The following is a 6,033-nucleotide window of genomic DNA, read 5'->3' on the forward strand; positions in this document are numbered from 1 at the left end:
CAGCTGGGACTCCATCAATACCAGCCCACATCATAGGCCTCACCAAAGAGAAGGTGCCCCACCCATCACACCAGGGTGAGTTAATGAAATGTTCGACCTGTGGGGCCTGAGAATTATGTTATAAATATCCAAATGGCCCCAGGCAGGAAAAAAAAGCTTCCCTGCCCCTGCCCTACAGCATCCTTTAGGAATAAAGTTTTAGGGATTATAAACTCAGCAAAACCAACCCATTGCCATCTGACTCATTGTCAATTCCAGCTCAAAGCAACCCTACAGGACAGAGGAGAACTGCCCTTTTGGTTTCTGGAGACTTTAAATCTTTACAGGAGTAGACAGCCTCATCTGTGTCCTGTGGAGCAGCTGGTGCATTCGAACCACTGACCTTGTGGTTAGCCACTAAATGTGTGTAACCCATTATACCACCAGAGAGAGCTTCTTGAGGGATCAGCAGAAGGGATGCATCACCCCCCCACACACACACCATCTAGCATATAATTCTGGAATAGTTTATAAATTCATAAATTAAAATCCACATGCAATGGAGCCTCTGGACCTAGGGCTCAGATATCCTTACTAAACTCTACTATCTTCCAGGCCCTGTGACTGACGGTGGAAACACAAATTAACTCTGCCGAGACCACAGTCAGCCAGCAGAGAGGAGGGAGAGAGTTCATGGCTTGGGAGTCTGAACAGGTGCACTGTAATAGAGTATTACATATGCAGTGATTCCTAAACACACAAAGGCAGCAATCAACCATCCCTGTATGGAAGGGGGTCAGTGAAAGCTTCAAAGAGGAGATGGCACCTGGATGGGGCTTTAAAGGGTGAACAGGAGTGCTTTGTGTACAGCTGGTTAGGGAGAGCATTCTAGGTCAAAAGAACAGGCAAAAGCACAGAGGAATGAACCGGATGGGCTGGGAGGTTTGGAGGAGGGGAAATGGCCTTGATCAATTGTCAGGAGCTGGGTGAGGAATGAAAGGAGGAGGAGCATGCTGGAGGACTTGAAGCTGAAGTGCAAACCTTTCTTGGTAACAAAACAAGGAGTAAATTTAAAAGCATTCTACAAGGCACTAAGATATAATATAACCATTAGTGGTAAATACCGACACTCGAGTTATGATAGGATAGTACTACGGGCATTGGAAAGTAGTAGTGAGTGTTATTCCTTCACAGAGCTACAAAGTTAATACGGACAGTCGTTAAAATTCAAGTGGACAGGGCCGGCCCCAGTTCCAACAAGGTGGACAGCCACTCTTCACGTGAAGCTGTAGCTCAGGGAGAGGGACATGTCTGATCAGAGCACGCGGGAGCAAATGAAGGGGACAACACTGGAGACACAGTGTGGGAATTGTTCCCAAGCTGACCCCACCACACAGAGGCGAAACACTAAGGGTGTGCAACAGAACAGCAAGGGGAGCACAGCAACGAAGTTCCCAGGATACCAAAAATAGACTTCGGGGCCAGGGCGTGGCACCCCATCAGACTCAACCAGAAATACTAAAAGTCAACAAACAGACCTTGAACTATTTATCAGCTTTTCTTTCTTTTTTTTTGTTTTGTTGTTGGTTTTGTTTTGCTCTGTCTTGCTTTTTGCACATGTTGTTATCTCTGCATATCTATGTAGATAAGATATGGGGTAAACAATCTGGAGGAGAAAACAACAGGACCGATGGTTCCAGGGGGACATGGGAGAAGGGGAGGTGGAGGAAAGCAAGTGGGTGTTAGCAAACCCAGGGATAAGGTAATAACAAGTGATCTAAAATAGATGGCCTGGAGGGTGTAGGAAGCCCGGTAGGGCTTAATCAAGGGCAATATAACTGAGAGGAATGACTGAAATCTAAATGAAGGCTGAACATGATAGTGGGACAAGAGGAAAGTAAAAAGAAATAGAGGAAAGAACTAAGAGGCAAAGGGTATTTATAGAGGTCTAAATACAGGCATGTACATATGTAAATATATTTATATATGACAATGGGGAATAGATATATGTACATATATTTATAGGTTTAGTATTAAGGGAGCAGATGGACATTGGGCCTCTACTCAAGTATTCCCTCAAAGCAAGAACACTTTGTTCTATTAAACTGGAATTCCACGATGCTCACCTTCCTGACATGATCCCTGAGGACAAAATGGGCACATAAGCAAATGTGGTGAAGAAAGCTGATGGTGCCTGGCTATCAAAAGATATAGTATCTGGAGTCTTAAAGGTTTGAAGATAAACAAGTGGCCATCTAGCTGGAAGCCCATATGGAAGAAGCACACAGCCTGTGTGGTCACAACGTGTCGATAGGATCAGGTATCAGGCATCAAAGACCCAGAACAAAAATCATATCATTTTGAATGAGGGGGGGTGGTAGTGGAGTGGAGACCCAAAGCCCATCTGTAGGCAGCTGACATCCCTTTACAGAAGGGTTGCGGGGAGGAGATGAGCCAGTCAGGGTGCAGTATAGCACCAATGAAACATACAACTTTCCTGTAGTTCTATAATGCTTCCTCCCCACCGCTATCATGATCTCAATTCTACCTTACAAATCAGGCTAGACCAGAGCTGGAAACAGGGAATCCAGGACAGATAAACCCCAAAGGACCAATATTGAGAGTAGCCATACCAGGAGGGTAAGGGCAAGGTGGGGGGAGATATAGGGAACCAATCACAATGATCTACATATAACACCCTCCCAGGGGAATGGACAACAGAAAAGTAGGTGAAGGGAGACATCAGTCAGTGTAAGACATGATAAAAAAATTTATAAATTATCAAAGGTCCATACGGGAAGGAGGGCTGGGGAGGGAGGGGGGAAATGAGAAGCTGATGATACCAAGGGCTCAAGTAGAAAGAAAATATTTTGAGAATGATGATGGCAACAAATGTACAAATGTGCTTGACACAATGGATGGATGTATGGATTGTAATAAGAATTATACAAGCCCCCAATAAAATGATTTAAAAAATTAAAGTGGGCTTGGTCCTGTATGTCAGAGCCATGACGCCCCAGTGTGGAGCCTTTTCTATATCACTGGGGTGCAACTCCACCCAGCGTCAGTCACGTACAGCCTTTCCTTCCGTGTCCTCTCCTAAGGAGCCCCGGAAGAGCTGGAGATTATACACTGGCAGCCAACCCCGTGAGCAGCCATTCGAACCCACCATGAAGCAGGCGGTTGCTAATGGAAACGAACAAGCTCACCCAGAGGTCTGTATAAAAAGGGCCTGGTAATCACATCTAAAAGCAGCTATTGAGGGTCACAGGGAACACAGCTGCGTGCTCACACACGGAGGCTTCATACGCCAGCATCAACTCTGAGTGACTGGCTCCAGCTATTCTCTTTGGTTAACCTTTGCGGTGGGTTCAGGAGGCCTGGGCTTCCCTCTTTTCCAGGCTCAAGAGGCCAAAACACCCGGTACTGTGCCAAGCCAACACTTTACCCATCAACGAGTCCCCCAAAATCTCCCCTCAGCAATACCCTGCCCCCAGCTCCCCTCCCTGTTTTCTGTGCCCTATCCTACTCTGGCCCAAGCTTTGAACCATTTTCTCCCTCTGTTCCCAAACCATGCCTCTGTGATCACCCTAGCCCAGCCCAAATCCTCCACCATCTTGCTGGAAGCTGCCTCCCATCTTGCTGGAAGCTGCCTCCACCATCTTGCTGGAAGCTGCAGGGTGCCAGGGTCAGCATTGCGCTCCAGTGCCTCTGCCTACGCTAGAGGCCGGGGAGAGGAAAAAGCAACCAGTACAACTGGAACGACACCATGAGGCAGTGTAAGAGAGAAAAGATCATTCTAACTAATCTTAAGCGAAGGCTGATTATGTGGCCAAGCAAGTGTGTCTTTTATTTGCGTTCTCATATTAAGAAAAACCCAACCCAACTCATGGCTGTGAAGCGATGCCAACTCACACCACCCGTCAGGACACAGTAGACTGGCTCCCGAGGGTCTCGAAGGCTGTGAATCTTTAAGAAAGCAGACAGCACATCTTTGTCCCATGGAGCGGCTGGAAGATTCAAACCACCCTCCTTTCATCTGGCAGATGAGTGCCTAACTACTGCACACCAGGCCTCGTGCCCGTATGTAGGAAACTGAGGACTGGGAGGAGAAAGTACGCGGCCAAATTCTCTGTGTTCATACTTAAAGAGTCTGGAAGGCCAACCCTGGTGGAGGAAGGCCTTCACATTTGTGAGGTAGAGATGACTCCCAGTCACGCTCTCCATACTAAAAATCATCCCCACAATATACCCCCATAATAGTGCAACTTTAAAGATAACTCTTACAAGGAAAAAGCACACGGGTGCTCTCTCTGTGGCCAAAAGCAATGTAATGTTCTCCTCACTCAAAGGGCAGTCGACACCCCTTGTCTGCCCCCAATACTGGTCTTAGGTTACTCCCCCAGTGAACTCAGAGAATCTAAGGTTAAGACACTGCCCACCTTGTGCCATGTGTGATTGACAGGGTCTGCACGCCCTAAGACTCTATGAGCTACTGGAGAATACATTGGCTCTTTTTCTTGTGCCTGACTTCTGGAAAGGCGAGCCCTTGCATGCTTTGTCTATTTATTTTCCCTCAATTGCTCAGCTGCTCCTCAGGACCTTTCGGTTGCTTTAAAGTGAGCATGGAAGGGGACCGTACCTGTCTCCCGGGCTCGTGTCCATGACAGCCTCTTACCCTCTGGCTCCCACTGCACACCGGCTCACTGCTGCCCCTCCCTCCTGTGAGGTCTGCACCCCCTAAATGTGCTGCCCCGAGCATTTTTGCCTTGGGACCCATGTACTCCTGTGGGGACCTCTGACAGCGATATTCCCATCTTCAAGTCTTTCTGGACCATACCAGGCCACACCTCCTCCAGTCGCCAAGCCAAACCCATTGCCACAGAGTCAATGACAACTCAGAGCCACCCTATGCAGGCATTCCGAGGCTGAGGATCTTCATAGGAGCAGAGAGTCTCATCTTTCTCACAAGAAGCGGCTGGTGGGCTTGTACCACCAACCTTGTGTTTAGCAGCCCAACACTCCCCAATAGGGCCTGTGGGACTCCGCCTGCCCACGGCTCACTCAATTCAAAACACCCACTGTCATCAAGTCAGTTCTGACTCCTAGCAACCCCACAGGACAAAATAAAACTGCCCTGTGAGTTTCGGAGCCTAAATCCCGCAGGGCTGTGGCCCGCTTGGAATCTACTGTGCCCCGTGGTAATCTGAGGACTGTAGGGTCTCTGTGCACTCCTGCTAGGAGCCTTTGGAGAGTGTATGCTGAGCTCCCATTTCCTCTGTGAAGTGGAGCCCGTGGGCCGTGAGTTGCACTGAGGTGGTTTTCATGTTCCTCTGACACTGGAAGTAAAACCTCCACCATTTCAAACACCAAGAGTGTTGCCCACAGGGGCAGGTCCCAGTGGAGTTTCCAGACTGAGAATAGACTAGGAAAAATGGCCTGGGGATCTACTTCTAGAAATGAGCCACAGAAGACGTACGGATCACCACAGAACATTGTCTGACTCTCTTGCTTTGCCATGATCAAGAGGGACCAATCACTGGAGGAGGACATAATGTTTGGTGACGAGTGCCCGTGAGAGTGATGGAGACCCCGTTTGAACATGCCAACAACCTTGACAATGGCACAGAATTGGGCAGTGTCTGTTGGATGAATCAAATCTCTCTCTCTCTCTGTCTCTCTCTCTCTCACACACACACACACACACACACACACACACAACTCAGACTCACTGCTATCAAGTCGCTGTAGATGGCTGCCTATAGGACAGGGTAGAACTGTCTCTGGGGGTTTCAGAGACTGTAACTCATTACAGGAGTAGAAAGCCCATCTTTGTCCAGAAGAAGGGCTGGTGGTCTCAAACTGCTGACTTTGCGGATGACAGCCCAACAAGTAGGCACTATGCCCCCAGAGTTCCTATATATATAAAGAGAGAGACTATATATACACATACATACATACATATGATAGGTGAGATAGTTAAGTTTATTGTGCCAACCTGGACGATAAATACATGTGGGGTTAATTGAAAGGCAGAGAGATAAATGGCTGGGT

General features: G+C 48.0%; 1 protein-coding gene across 1 annotated transcript in view; it reads right to left on the reverse strand.

Moving 5' to 3' along the window:
• Window positions 1–6,033, reverse strand: part of SPSB4 (splA/ryanodine receptor domain and SOCS box containing 4) — a 124,936-nt gene that overhangs the window by 2,050 nt on the left and 116,853 nt on the right. The window lies entirely within an intron of this gene.

The sequence above is a fragment of the Echinops telfairi genome, unplaced genomic scaffold (assembly GCF_000313985.2).
Source record: "Echinops telfairi isolate 266 unplaced genomic scaffold, ASM31398v2 ScPeMD7_16;HRSCAF=60, whole genome shotgun sequence".
Classification (NCBI taxonomy): domain Eukaryota; kingdom Metazoa; phylum Chordata; class Mammalia; order Afrosoricida; family Tenrecidae; genus Echinops; species Echinops telfairi.